At 47.5% G+C, this 15909-nt stretch overlaps 1 protein-coding gene across 6 annotated transcripts in view; it reads right to left on the minus strand.

Moving 5' to 3' along the window:
- LOC143374700 (zwei Ig domain protein zig-8) overlaps positions 1-15909 on the minus strand; it is a 139219-nt gene that overhangs the window by 65310 nt on the left and 58000 nt on the right. The gene's annotated exons all lie outside the window — the stretch shown is intronic.

Consider the following 15909-nt stretch of genomic DNA (forward strand, 5'->3'; position numbering starts at 1 on the left):
AACAAATAGAGAATATACCATTAGAGAAATTGTCTCGTCAAACCTTATCGCACTGTTTTAAAATATATCCCCTCGATGCTAATAATATCATTGAAGTGAACACGGCTGCTGGGATACTTTCAAAGCATGTTAGGGTAAACAGAGATTGCGAAAGATTCGGTGGAAATGCAACGGTAACGACGAAATTTATTCTTCTTTAACAAAGCATTACAGCGACAGAGCAGCTAGCGTCTCTCAAAGTCAAAGTAACTTGGATGAATATGGAATCTCTAGGTGCTTTGCGTAGAAACGAGGTTAGGCGCTGTACCAGCATCGCAACATCAAAAGTTCTACTTCGAGTGGCCTGAAAGTTACCCCCGGCGAACGCCGTAGTCACAGGTAATTGTAATAAGTACTTGATTAAGGTAGGATTTTCGGCAACAGTAATGCGTCAACCTATTATGTAGGGGAACGGTGGGGTAGTTGATCAGAGTTTTGCTGTTTTATTAAAATTATAATAATGGTTTGCTTTGTTTGTATTTAATTAAGTAAGTTGTGATTCTTAGAGTATTCTCAATATACTTGTACAAATTTGAGAGCTGAAAACTAATTTTATTGACTGAATTTCAACGTTTTGTGCCAGTGACGTTATGCACAAGTATCCCACACTGTGCGTGACAGCAGGCACAAATTGACAATATATTAATTAAAAAAAGTGATGTGATCATGTATCCCCGCTGATCAACTATTTCACGTTTCCCCTACGGTCTCCGTGCACAATCACGGTTAACGTTCGCAAAATACCATATTAACTAGGCCGAATGAACTACCGCCTTTTTTTGGTCCGCCGTTAATGCAAATAGTTTGCGAACCGATAATTTAGAGAACGCTGGGCTTCCCTACGGACTGTTTGCTCTTGCCCCCCGCCCCTAGCACTATTGCCCTTCAATTCCACCTCATGAATGGAAATCGTGGTGCAACTTGGGTTTTAGATTGCACCCATTACGCGCGGGCAAGCGTGTTTCACACGCAAAGAAGATCGGTTGCTCCATTTCGACGGTGCTTCGAGTCTTCTTTAAGACCTCTAACAAACCGAGCTCAGGAGCAACCCCCGAAAATCACAGTTCAGCCACTGGCGACCACGATTCGAATCTCTCGCTTAGATTTCGTTTCCCCTGATAAATCCGCGGAGCAACGGTAACTGTAACTATCTTCCTGGCCTCGAATCGGCAGCAGTTTTATATGAATCACTCGATTCACCATTAACCAGGATTCCAGCGATCGCAGAGATGAGAGAGTCGCCATTAACATAATCCCAGGAGAGTGGGTGGAAATGGTGGAAAAACGGGAGTGTCGGGGGGGTCGTTGGCGCAGAACCTGCAGACGGGTGAAACAGAACGGCGTTCGATAAAATTTCCCATTGTATGCCGAGGAAAATGGGATTTCGGCGGGGCAGAAATTGAAATTGTTACGAGGTAGTACATGCGAAATTGTGGAAATCGTCGGACCGTATTCAGACGATATAGATATGCCCTTCGAAAGAAGGTATCAAAGGGATTGGCAGCCGATAACGAACAGTCGACGAGTTGTCGTGAAATTAATTCATCGTTAGATAGCTGCAGCTCTCCCATTGATCACTGGTCTCGTTACAGACGAAACGAACGTTATAACGGGACCGATATCATGTTCTCAGAAATGGGAAACTCGTAAGCACCGGTGCACCTTGCAAACACATCGGTGGGACGTGTGATCTAGCAGTTCGAAGAGAAATTTCAGACTGTACACGCAGAAACGGGTCGGAAGAGAACCCATTGATCGAATTCCTCTGGCAGAAAATACTTGGAAAGATTGTCAATATATCAAAGTTTGACGTACGAGCCAGCACAGCACAGACGTATTTCAAAAATGGTTGAGAAGAGGAGTCCCATATCCTCTTCTCTAGTCGTTTTTGCTTTTGGTAGTCGTGTCCGTAAACAAGTTTCTTTCCTCTGGATTTCCTATAAATATCATCGGTCCGTCGAATACGAAATTCTTCATCTAAACGTCTGAAGGAGCAGCGAAACGCTGGTAGCGGTGGGGAAAAAAATATTCTTCGCGCGTCTCTCGATATATTTATTCAAATTTATTCAAATATAAATTTACGTCCGCGGTATCTAGCGCGGAGTAGTACACGCGCGAGTGTCGTCGATTTAAATACGGTCTTGTTGGCAGGGAAATCGGAAAAATTGTTGGAGAATCCTACGAGCCCCGCCGCGCGATAAACAACAACTATTTTAAACAAACGTTTCTGGGGGAGCAGTCTACCGCAATCCCCTCTGGTTTTGGTGATCTTCCAAATTTCGTACCTTCCAGTCGCGGCACGTACCTTCAGTTATTTGATCTGCCCCTTAGATTCCAAGTTGGCCGAAAGCAGGGCCAGCGATACCTTTCGGGCAACTCCTATCGTTTACCCCGACTCGTGAATTTAGAGTCGCCCCAGAAATGAAAAAATAAAGAACGTTTCGTGCAATCAAAGGAACAGTGGGAAAAGCCTCGTGCCGCGTCGCCTCGTGTTCCAAAATGAGAAAACGAGAAAAACCAGAGTGAAATTGTGGTGTAATACTGGCCGACGCCGACGAACGTACATATGTACATACCTATATGCGTATGTACGTACGTATTCAGTGTCGACACGCGATGCGAACCCTTAGATCCATCGGTTGCCTGATTTACAAGCGGGATATAATTTCAACGGAATGCATCACGGAGATAAGGGATCGTAATTGAACCTTTGAACAATGCGTCTGGATTATAACGTCTCGAACGGGTTGCACGACTATTCGGCAATGTAACATTACGACTTTGCGACGGATTGCTGGAATAAGGAACGCTGGTACGAGCGCACGAGCCATTTCACCTTGTTCTCGAGCCATAGATATGCTCGCGTTTCGATATGTCCGAGTTATTTGTTCTGGGGGCGATAACAGAAGTCTGTTAAGATCCAGAAACGTCAGGTAGGACTTGGACCGATAAAAGAACACTTCCCTTCGTTTAAGTGTCGTTTCACGGCAAACGCTTGTAAGCACGATCGAACGAGCACGCTTACAGAATGTCCTACTGCACTGTTACCCTCTTCTTGTTTCATGACGGAGTTTTCCAACCAGTTCCAGTAGTTTCCATTCGGAGCCGTAGTTGGCTCGAAACTACGACACCGATTCTTTCCAAGTGGATCGTATCGTCGATTTCGGCATTGAATTCAGTTCGAGTATCGCCGAAGGGTCTGCTCGTTTCAATCGTTTCATTCCATGGCGTTCGACCGGCACGATTCACCACGGTACACGCCTGAGCCTGGGCTATTTATGCGATTGCTAGCTCCGGCTTCCTTTTGCTCCTTGCATAGAATTTCAACATTCCCGTTTTACCAGCGATCGATGCATTTGTACAAATTCGGCTATGCCATGAATTAATTTGCCTCCGCTTGAGAATTAAAAACTACCCGTTAAATCGCGGTATTCGCTAGCGATTTGCGCTTGTTTCGAAATGATTGCACAGAAAGTAGGCAAGTGATTGCGGATCAAATTGTTGGAATAACGCGAGGATATCTGCTCGTAGCGGCGATGCTGCTCACTAATTAATTGCATTGAAGTCAATAGTCAGAGTAAATGGAGTCGAGATAATTAAATATCGGTCGTATTTTACTAATCCACGAGGGAAGCTCTTTGTAGGAATGCCTGTAACGGGGTTGTTTTCCCCTTTTTCTAATCAGCACCGTTCGTTGCCGCCGTGACCCGTAGCATTAAAGCCGGAAAATTCACTTTGCCCTTTATGGCGGATACCGTATGCCGCGAAGCCGAGGGAAAAGACCTAGGGCAAAGGACAACAGGGGATTCTAATTACTCAATTAAAATATTCAACAGTACCGTGTCGCAAGCGACTCGATTGCACCGAGTGTATTTTACTATCAAATGTGATTCTAATTAAACCTACCCCCGCTTACAGCGATGAGACCACCTTTTTCCCTTCCTGGAGAAACTCAAGGGTTTCGTGCTTCCTGGAGGAACTCTGTTAAACAGCTCTACGATCTCGGCCAAGAGCTTACAGATTGCATAGCCAGGCTCGTGCGCAAAGTTGTATTCAGCGGTGCAAGGGAGGGAAAATCGCGATAACGAGAAGCCGAGGTTACTCGTTACGGGTCTGAACCCTTATGCTCCCTACGGGGCCGGAATATGGGCATATTCTATTAGCAGGATGGTTTACACGGTCGCCCAACCCCGTGAATAGAGTCAGTAAACAGATTCACACGCCAACGCCGCACCGCCGGGGACCGTCCGCGTCAGAGCTTGCAAACCGTTCCGTTTGCTACTTTCATCAACGAGCTCGTAAGATGCTGTACCGTGGAAGAAAGGCTGCGACAGCTAGCTAACTCGCTGAGAAAGATTTTCCAGGCAGAGCATGAGGTCCACAGATCCGATGTTTCTAATTCTATTTCGCGTGACTTTCAACCTTCTCCCGCGAACACTTTAAAAAATTGCCAGAGAAAGTTTCCCACTCGCTCAGCGTTTTTAGATACTCCCCACGGACTTCACGCAAGCTCTTGCTGCAAGTAGTTTAAGAAGCTATTAAATCTTGAATCTAACGCGCGTACTTGCGCGCGAATCTTCCTTCCCCGGGTGAGAAAGTTTCCAGTGATACGCGACGCGGTGTGCCGCAAACATACGCGGAACTATTTTGAATATTTAAAGAGGGCTTACACAGCTGAGCAGAAATGCCGGAGCATAATGGTTTATAATCATCTTAACAGGATAGTTCGCTAAACAAAGATGCGTTCTTTGCTGGGAATAAATTGAGATCCAGAAGGATCCAGAAAACAAGAAAGTGCATCAATCACGTTGACGGCCCTCGCTCGAGCAAATTACTGGGTGCTAATTGTGCTCGCTAACAAAGTGCAACTTGGTGCAAACTGCTCGCTGGCGTTCGTACAATGCCGCGGACGCAAAAGTCCTTTTCAAAACTCGACGCAGAACAATTCTATAGCTTCGGTAATCTTTGCAGTCTTTCTCGTTCCATGTCTCTCGCCTTTGCACAGCTAAAAAGTGTTTGCGGTGTCGCGTCGGTGGCGATATTCTACGGGCGTTTCACTGGCGTCGTTGATAGAAGGTGCCGCGTAAGAGTAACCAACTTTATAATACGAGCACGTCGCTAATGCATACGATATCTCAAGTACAGATTAAACTTTTCCAAGCCCATTAGTGTGCATCGGGGGAGGACGTATCTGGAGCGAAGTCAGCGGTTAAATTCACGGACGTCCGGATCTCGTGAGGATGTTCGGAACGACGCTATAGGTACACGTTCTCAAGCAGTCAAATTTGGAGCAACCCTGTACGCCTATCGTGGCACAGGGCTTACAAGGGGCGACCTAACTGATTGGAGCTGAGATCCCGATGATACCGGTACTTCGACACAATGTATGTGATATTTATTCATCGCTGACGCTCGGAAAGATGGCAGTGCCGTAGCGTGGATTCCAGAAAAAAATTGGTGTTGACCTGACTCGAGGAAATTGCCGCTCGGAGGGTTACGTAACTGACGGGATTACAAAACTTATTGTACGGAGAGGAAATGCGTCATCGATCGACGCTACGGCGCCATATTCTATCCGTCTGGAAACGTCATTCTCCTATGCTATTCCAGCATAAGAGACAGGCAAAAGGATTTTACTAGCTCGTCGCCTCTGTTCCCGAGCTAGCGAACGTATTCGAGTCTCAGGTAGATTAAGCGTTTGTCTAATCGCGTTACAGGGAACAGGACTTGCCAGGACTTGCCGAAGGAATAATCAATGGCGTTCGCAACGGGGATGTCTGCGATTTTTAACCAGCAAGCGTGAGAATTAAACGAGGAATTGAGGGAAATTCTCGTGTTTGCCTGACTCAAGGAGTCACAAAGTTACGTGCCCTGGCAGAACAAGGAAAAGTTGGAGCCATCGAACGAGCTTATTACCGATTTATCATTGAGGGAATTAGAACAGAAGGTTTGGCCGGAATCGGTGGCTAAAGTTTTCCTTAGTGCTACTTGAATGAGAACAAGAGAACGTCGAGCGCTTTCGTTGGCTCGCTCACAAAAGTTCCAACATCTCGAGCTATTACTTCGATGAAGGATGATGACTGCTCCTCCCGTCCAGGCGCGGCACATTTGTTATTTACTGACCATTACACTTAGACGTGATCGAAATTTTCGGCTACTTCTGAAAGAGATTTGTATCCAAGGAAAGGTATTCCGACGGCGTATCCTCCGATGCTACAGCTCATCGAAAATACACTGAAAAGGTGACGAAGATGCAGATCTACATCACGGTCTATGCACATTGCGTGATGTTGGAAATTAGTGTTCGGTGCACGTTGAAAATAATTTCAGCGGACTGAAATCAAGCCAATTAAATATATATCTACCCATGTGCAGAGATTTTCTCGTATTCAAGTGCAATTCGTGTTAATACGAATGTCTATTCAGAAGCGCTCATTCTAACGAGTTGATGCTTACGAATGAAATGTACACGGCGACTTGGACACTGACAATTCAGAGCAATTCTTCCAGCTGGACTCTCTCGATCGGATCCAGACGTTAAATACGCGGGGAATAAAAGTTCCCAGAGACCATAGACACTCGAGGGACCATCGAAAATGAATTTCCAACGCGGCGCGGTTGGGAACACGGAGGTCAGTATATCCCGAGCCGAACTTACTTGCCCGGCATTCTTCTCATACCTGTCATTTCCTTTTTTTCTCTTCTTCTTCTTCTTCCGCTTTCCCCACACGACTTCTAACGGGGGAAAGAGTTGCGCGAGGCGCGAAGCCCCGTTAAAGCCTTCGCTTTAAAGCTTCGCAACTTTGGCAGAAAGTTCCCGTTCGAACTATCGGGAAAACCTCGCCGCAATATAAGCTCGACCTTTCCGATATCATTATTGCCCTGGGCGAGCCTTGTACCTTCTGCGTCCTCGTTTTTCTTTTCTGCCTTCCTCGTTTTACTTTTCACTTACTTTCGGCCCGCAGGACACGTACTGCCCGCGGTCCAGAGCATCCAGCACCAAAAAATTCCACGGTTTATTCTACCCTGGAAATAAGTTCCGCATTCGGGACGACTCCTGAATCAGTTGGCAGTTTAGCAGGTTCTGATCTTAGAATGTTGAACGGCTGAGAATAGTACCGGGTGACATTGAGTTTCACAGAGTGGCATAATTAAAAAGCATCGCATCGAATGCGAGAGGGACGCCTCTGAAAACGGACATAGTCCCTTGGGTATCGTATGCTATGCACCAGTCCACGCGTTTGCATCTGGTTCCACGAATAATAGCCTAAAGGTACATAGCACGAGCTGCTCCAGAAATAGAAGAACAAATACCGCGGGGCACGTAAACGGTACACATTACGTTTCTACGTGACTGAGTTACATCCCACAGAAAATGCCACAGCCAGAGAGACACTTATGGGATTGGCCAGCAGATATCAACTGTCACACAAATCGGTACAAGCACGAGGGACCATTTGTTTCCATTTTCTACCAGCTTCACTGTACCCTTGTGGCCTAGTTTACCCATCCCTGACATACTAATATGTACCATTCGATATAATAAATCAGTGTAAATGAACCTCTTAAATGGTCCCTTTTTTCCTCATCTTACCAAGGGATGTTAAAAAAAAAATCAATTTACCCTGTATTCAATTTGCTCTACCCAGACGAACATGCGCATATACATACCTATGAATATAGATACCCGAACCTATTCGAACAGGTTCCTATTCCCTGAGGACTGGCCTTTCACCAGTACCGAAACATTTTCCTAACAATGCGAATCGCGCGTGCCTAGCCTACGATAGTCGAGGGTCGTTTGAGCTCGCTCCTTCTGATTCGACACTCGTTCGAAACGTTCATACCTTATACCTCCGGGATCTAGAGCGTGGATTCGTGATTCCTGGGGAACGGCGTGGCGCGGCGCGGCAGGCAGGGCTACCGTACCAGAAAGTATCCTCGGCTGGGAGGCCGGCTGGAGATGTTTAATGCAAACTCATCGATTCTCCAAACCCTCGGACATTTTTCTCCCTCCTGGAAGCCTCTCTAAGGGGCTCTCGCGAAAGATTGCGGCGAAGATTCTATGAGTGATGGTGGCTCATAAAGTCGGATGTGTGCTAGCGGGCTGCCCTCCACGCTCCAGCCACCCTCCTTTGCCTTCTAAAACCACCCCTTGACCCGAGCTCACCGACCCCGGCCATTTCTTGCGGCGGATCCTCGGTGATACATCGACTGGAGAACGACACCCGCGATTCTTGATTAGCCGCATAATTTTTTTCCGACCCTATCCCGCATAATGTCGCCGCTACTCCGCCGAGGCCCGAAGGTACTTCGTTTAGAATGAAAAACGATCCTTCGACCACGTTCGCCAAACCATCCCGCGGAAATGAGGTGTTCTCCCTTCTCTTATTTTGAGGGCTCGTTTACCCGATGGAAAGGAGATTTCATCATATGTACGCTGCCGTTTATCGGCCAAAACCATCATCTTGACATTCTTCTTTTTCTTTCACACTGATACTACGTACTCGCATATACGTAGGTACCTTGTCATATATTTATTTCATTCAACTCTAGCTTTGTTCCGTAACGAGGCATATACAGCTCTTGTGCTTGAATCTTGATGACGATGCACTGTGCAGATGCAAGTATATGTTTGTGAGAAAGGTGCAGAAAAAGAGACTTTACAGCTCGACGTTTTCTCCTGGCACACCATATACGCGAAACATTTCAGCAGTAACGAAATCTATTGGTGAATCAAGGGGGTGTGTTCATCCGGCGTGACCAAGTATGTGCATCGCTTCGCTGGAGTAATCTCAAAGATTGCCGAGGAAAATATTTGCAAGGAAGACCGCAGGATATTTTCTTTATCGCCGTTTGGGCACATAAAACGCGTCCTCCGCGGCGCGGCGGTGTGGCTGGCTGATAGAAATATATCGCTTCGGCCGACCCCTAAGTCCGTACCGAATCCGAAATACGATTCGATCGCGTTTTCCACGCGGCATTTCAAGTGGATATTCATCGCCTTGAAACAAGAATCGATTGCAAAGGCGACTGCCGTCGTAAACGGAAAGTTCTAGCCCGACTGCCAGCACGGTCAGATCGAGAGACCACGAAAGACGACGAGACACGCCAACTTGGAAGACACGACTCGTGGACAGCAAACGTTCTCGAGAGCCCAGACAAAAAGACTTCTTCGGCATCTCCATGCGTCGTGCCGTGTATTTCACGTGTTCCCCTCTGTTTCAACCCCTCCTTCGCGTTACTTTTTCCACCGTTGGCAACATTCGCGCGGTCTCCAAACTGTCCTCCACGCAAGAAGCACGATTTATACCAGCATTCTGGGGTATCCTTTTAAATTTCGTCCGCGCAATCTTTAAGAAACACTCTCTGCTTATTGGGAAAACTGAATTGGGTGATCCAGTTCCGACGTACGAAAAACAGCGAGTATATTAGTCATCAAGGTGGCAATTTGCACCCCCGGTGATCAGCAGCTGCATAATCAGCTCGAGGGAAGGAAGTGGAGCTTGTTAGTTGAGACAGGCTGTGCGTCGAGTCTTGCCAAATTGTAAATCAGTCCGTCTGTTCTGCGAGGACCAATAGGGAAGATTTTTGTGGGCAGAGTCAAGGCTCTGGAATAGTTAAAGCGCAGGCTGGGAGATTGTGCCAAGGAAGGCATCAGACCATGAAGAAACCCGCTAAGTTTGGCTATTTTTGCGGGAGCATAGTTCAAGCCGAGTTTCCCTGACCCTCCTTCTACCATCTCAGCTCTTCTTCGCCGCCTTTCCTTTCCACATCCCAACGGGGAATCTCGTATCATGAAAAAACATTTCTATGGAGAATCCCCCGTACATCAGATTTATGGTACACCGTGGTTATTGAAATACGAATCGTCTATTCGACGTCCCAACGGAACGTTTCTCGAGCAACCGTCGAGGGGATATCGCGGGCAGTAGATGGCAAATTTCATGGACGGAATCAGCGAAGGTGTTGGAAGAAAATGCGCGAAGCTGGGTCGAAGCGTCTCAACGAAATCTGCTGGTTTCGCGAGCCAAGGGAAACCGTCTGCCAAACGAGATGCTCTCGAGCGGGGCGCGGATTACCGCATGCGAGGTTAAGCCTTTAGGCAAGACGGAATAGCTGCGCATTTTTACGCCGAGGGACGACTAAGGCGACGCTCCCTTTGAGAAACGCCCAAAAGAAAATGAGTAAATATAGGCGGCAGCCTGGTTTCCTCGCCGCGGCTTCGCGGCTGGCTGAAGCGTAAGCATCTTTAGAAAATACAACCCTACTCCCCGCGTCCCTTTCAGCTCCTGCTTATCCGTGGCACGACGATTCCTCGACCATCTTCCAGCCAGACTCACCCTTTTCACCGGCTCGCCTCCTTCTTACGTTCCACGTCCGACCGTTAAAAAGAGCGCGTCGCGTTCACTTCTCTGGCTGAAAATCTCGTTGGCACGAGAACCGGAAGCGGACCGACGGGGTCATTCGATGCCAGAGATAAATAGCGCCGCTTAAAAGGCCGGATGACGCCGCGCCGCGCGGTCGATTCGTGGTCACTCGATGAAAAGGAGAAACGCCACGTACCCAGCGTGGATAAATAACGAATTACGTACGTACGTCTGAGCAACGCGAGTATTATATTTTTTCGGTCCCGTGACTAAAGCTGGAAAACCAAAGCTGGCGGAGTCTTTCGCGGCGAAATATCAGATGGCTGTAAATCGTGGCTGTCGCCGCGCTAGATCAGCTCGAAATATAAAGAAACGCTGCCCGCGTTCGCCGATAAAACAACGTTCGCGCGCGAGCTGTTTCTTTTTCGGCCGGAGGGGGATGGTTGTAAAAGGAGCCACAGTTAGCCACGTTCGATACGGCTTCGCGGTTCTTTTGTTGCTCGATCAGGAGAGTAGGTCAAACAACAGAAAGAGAAGAGAGCCGTTCTTTTTGATAAGGTTCTCCGCCGTGTTTACGCGACACCCCAGAGCGCTCAAGTTTGATTAGATCAAGAAACTGAGGTGCGACCGTGTACCTTTCCTTCTGGATACGTGTTCACTCGGGGCCGTTTAACAACAATTTCCTCCTCCTCGAGATTAAGATTACGTGGGATCGTTTAATTTGTTCGCCTGTGTTATGGGCTCCCATGCAACGCGGTGGAACGAGTTACCCTGGTGCAAGAAACTACAATTACGACGGCTGCGTGCGCGTGTAATGGGCCGCTCGTTTTAACTTTCGCAAGAAAGTTGTTGTTCTTTCATAATACTAGCTTCCACCGTCAAGTTCTTATGTAGTACTTAAGAAAGTTCCCACCTCGTTGTATCCCCTCCCGGGGATACGTTTCATATGAAATTGATTCGCAATTATCGAATAGCTTGAAAGTCAGGAGAATGTATGTACATGGATGGAATCCCATCGCTAGCTGATAGGAGTAATGGTGTACTTGAAAGAGCCATTATCCTTTACACACGTCTATTTACATAAAACCTCAGGCTATGGGGATCGAGGGGGCGCGGACTGAAAGGGTTTTCAGGTCTCTTTGCCACCCCCTCAGCTCTGAATTAATCAAGCTAATTATGCGGCCCGCGATTCGTGCTCGGCTTCGTAACGGGCTTGTCGTCTCCTTTGAGACTTAAAGAACTAGCGACAGAACTTGCGTGCGCGTGCATATTCGAATGCATTCACGGTTATTACAGGGAGATTGCCCGGAGCCCCGTGTTTCGCCGACGCGCTCCCTTGATTCCTCCAAATCGGGCCAATTAATATTCTAAACACGCGTCCACCCGGGCCCTTCCGTAATCGTTCGAGTCGTGAAAATCCGGCGGCCAGGAAGTTGCGCGACACGGAACAGATTAGAGGTGGTTAAGCCGCCCGGGGGCACCGGAAGATCAGCACACGCGACAAAACAACAACCCCCGTGCCAAACTTTAATCCCATCGCGTGTCAGCTACCTAAATTACGCGACAAAATTCCAGAGCCAGTCAACAGAAGGAGCTGACCATTGGAGGTCGCGGTAAAACATGACAACGCGAATGATATTCGTCGCGCGACTATCTCCGCTTGCGTTGCCGCCGCCGCTCCAATGAACCTTCGATCCCAGCAACGTTCAACCACGGAGTGGCTGGGTTTTCACTTGGCAGCTTCAGCATCCACGTAGCCGTTCCCTCGTCTATTCACCTACGGCTACGGTTTAATGTTATCCCTTTACTCGGTTTAACGTACAATCAAGCGTTCATCGTTCGAGCAAGGTATGCAAATGCAAGGGCGTTGCTGCCGGATGCGAGCACCGAACAAACTGTGTAATTCGGTCGGGCCGTTTTACCGGTGAACCGTACGAACACGCGTATCGTCCATACACACCGCCGTGCGCCGCGGCCGTTATCGTCCGGTGTCTGCGCGAACGATTCCTCCGTTCCACAAAGGAGCTTTCCACCAGTTTTAAAATCAAGTAAATGGGTCGTTAAGCACCTTTGAAGGGTCGATGAAATGGTAAGCGAGTGCTCGCAACAATTTCGGCCGGCTAAATATTTACACAGCGTCACGGCGAACGGCTGAATAGAAACTGTATTGTCTCGGGTTCATTATTTGCCGCGGACGTTAGAGGACTCGGTTAGACGGTGCATTGTTCCGCGTCGCGTCGGCGTTGGCGTCGGTCGGATTAATCATAACGAAGTCCGTGCGCCGCGCCGCGCCGCCGTGCCGGGCGCAAATTAATGTCCATGATCACGTGGCCGTGCGAGGATGTTGGGTTTTCCGTGGCACCAGCAGAATCGATAACAAGGCCAAACGAAACCGGATGCTAGCCTCGGGCCGAGTATTAATCATAGGTATCTTGGATAATCTCACGAATTTCGGGGATGGACCTGCTCGGGCGAACGGTTGGGGAGGGGGTGGGATATATTCCGGCGTCATCTTCAGCTCGACTTGGCCTGATTATATCCTATCCCACTCGCTGAACCGTGAGTTAATGCACCGGCAGCGGCTGTGGATTTATGATATTCCCTGTTAACTGCAGAACTCATTTAACGTAGCCCAGAGCTCGAGCTGACGCGCAAAACCGAACGTGGTTCGTCGCTTCTCTGGGGAACTTTTCTTGCTAGCCACGGAAAGCGCCCGGTAATGCCTCGAATAAATTAAGAATTACACAATTCGTTGTCTTTGTTCCTTGAAATATAGGCAGTCTTCTGCATGAATTAGTTTTTCATCCCCGAAACGAAATAACTTTTCTCGATCTTGAACGATCGTTCGATAAGGGATACAGATGAATGGACGGTCTTGTTGGCGATCGGGAGGAAGCATTTACACGCCCAAGGAGGAGCCAAATGCCAGAAGGCAACGGATCGAACGGGGGGTCGCGATAGGATTCCTGGAATCGCGACATAAGCGTTTAAGCTTCTTCCACGAAGCAGAATCAAGGTATTCAAGCAGATTCGCACACGGTCTCAGCAACATTTTTCATCCTTAAACCTGCAAATATCCATTAATATTTAGATGTCGAGGCGCGTCTATCCACGTAGGTAAGTCGTTTTCTGGTCTTTTTCCTCGGAGCTTCCTTACCTCGAATCCCAAGAATTTTGGACACCACGTGGTGGCGTGTGCAATCTCTTAGTTTGGTGGGAAACTAAGCGACAGCTACATAAACTTTTACAACAAATGGGTGTTATCTTCTCTGATAACGACCGCTAATATATATATTATAAAATGTAGAGAACGCAAAAACGAGGGTTCCGAAATTCGACGTGATAACAGCCGAGACATGATAATATTGTTCCCGATTCATCAAAACAATGCATTACACTACGCAACGAAAAAATTCGATATACATTAATACTGTGTGTAGCAACAGTGTATTCCATGAAGTGGGTAGCGCAAGTGTGGCCTTGGCACGCGAGTACCATTTCCTTGGCATAATTCCGTAACTCCCAGTTACAGAGGACCAGGAACTGTTAAGTTTGCGTTTCCATGCACCGCATGAATACGAGTGTTTTCGCCAGGTAACGAGTGAACGCTCAACAACTTTTCAAAAGGAAAAATATCCTTGAAAATGTGGCTTGCAATGGACCAGTATTCAACACGCAGAGATTTCCTTTTCGGGCTGCGTGCTGAGCTCTTTTTCAGAGTGACTCGACAGCTTCGCACCTGCTTTCCCAAGAGGAACCTCTGTTAAGCAGCGGCGGTGGTTATAGTGGATGGAAGTCGGTGGAAGTCGATGCAAGTTGATGGAAGCTGATACAGCTGCAGGAAAGGGCCTCCCAGAGAGTTTAATTACACTATCTATCGCTCTTATGAGACTTTGAAGCTCCTCGTCTTTTCACTAAAGCTTTTCGATAAGTTTAACGAGTCTGGACACAGGATCGCAGCAGATAATCAAAAGCGGAAGACAAATGAGAATCAGTCGTTGCACGATATTACTGTAATTGATATCATTACCGTATTTAGCCGTCACTGCTGGTATCAAGGTGTCTAAAAAGATCAGTGACTGTTATCTTGAGTAAATACCTGACACTTGACGCGTGAGAACTTGACATTATTATCTCGCACCATCAGTAAGAATTAGACGGCAGCCGACATACAAAGCAGGCGGCTCCCTATTTCCGTATCGAACCCCGCTCAGGGACAATGGCATTTCCAGAATAGGGAATTGGGATTTCGTGGCCGGGAGGTTCGGAGCGTGATTCGACTTTCCAACTTGATAGCGATCGGGCGTTTATTTAGGTTCCCCTAATAAATTTGATAGTATACAAAGTGATCTCGTGAACCCCGGGCACGCGCGTCTCCTGCCGGTCGTTTCGACGCAGCGTCATTTAATTATACGTCGATTAAATTAAATTCGACGGTTAATGAAATCGTCGCTGGAATATGACCCGTAACACAGAGACATTTATAGGAAAATCGTGACGAGAACCTGACCGTTTACAACACGTTCATCTGCCCCGTATCTGCGCAGTCATTATGCCCGAGATAGATAATAATTATCAGCCGGTATGAAGTCACGTTGAATACGAACGATACTCTAGCATAATGACTCTGCTCAATGGCGTTTTATGAGCTCGAACGAAGGAAAAAGCAAACCGAGATGCTCGAATCAATGCAATGGAGTCATAAACGGGCGTGAAAATCCTATAATGGACGTATCGATTTACAAATCGTCGCGTTATATTGGGGAGAAATTACCGTGGGAGTCGGCAAAATGCGCGAATAACATTCAGTTTGAGCGACAGGGGGCAATTTCTTGGTTTAATCATTTGAGCCGCGCTAGGAACAAGCGTCGCTAAGCTCTTCCACACGAATTGTACACCAACGTAACGTAGGTACCGTTATCGGAGCCCTTGATATTACAAAGTTTTCATAGCGTACCGTGAACGAAAATATCGGCCACAGTTAAGAGGATTATCTCGATTGTGACGACCGTTTCTAGCAAGCTGTAAAAATTGCTCCGGCCGATACGAGCACTCCTTACGGTGGCCGCGCATTTATAATAATTGGATGAGCACCGCTACGTTATCGCCCTCCAATAACCAAGATGGCACCGGGAACCACACCCTCGCCAACCTTCAGCCACTTTACTTGTCGAGGAGTCATTGCAAACACGATTTCGCCAAGTTCTTAACGACATCGAGTGCCCGTCGAGCCAAGACCTCTCACCAAACAGATTCTCCTCGATCTCTTCAGTCCCCGAATACGAATACCTACATCCGCATGTAAATCCGGCGTCTGGTCGCAAAGTCATGCAAAATTTTCAAACACGGTCAGAAATGTCGCCCCCCTCGCATTAAACCTGCTCCGATTCAAATAAAACTGCACCGTGCCAAACGTAACAATCGTAAAATCGTTGCTTCCTAATTCGATGTCAGCTTCGATTAGCCGGAACAGATTTTCAAATACAATCACAGTTGTGGA

The sequence above is a fragment of the Andrena cerasifolii genome, chromosome 11 (assembly GCF_050908995.1).
Source record: "Andrena cerasifolii isolate SP2316 chromosome 11, iyAndCera1_principal, whole genome shotgun sequence".
Lineage (NCBI taxonomy): Eukaryota > Metazoa > Arthropoda > Insecta > Hymenoptera > Andrenidae > Andrena > Andrena cerasifolii.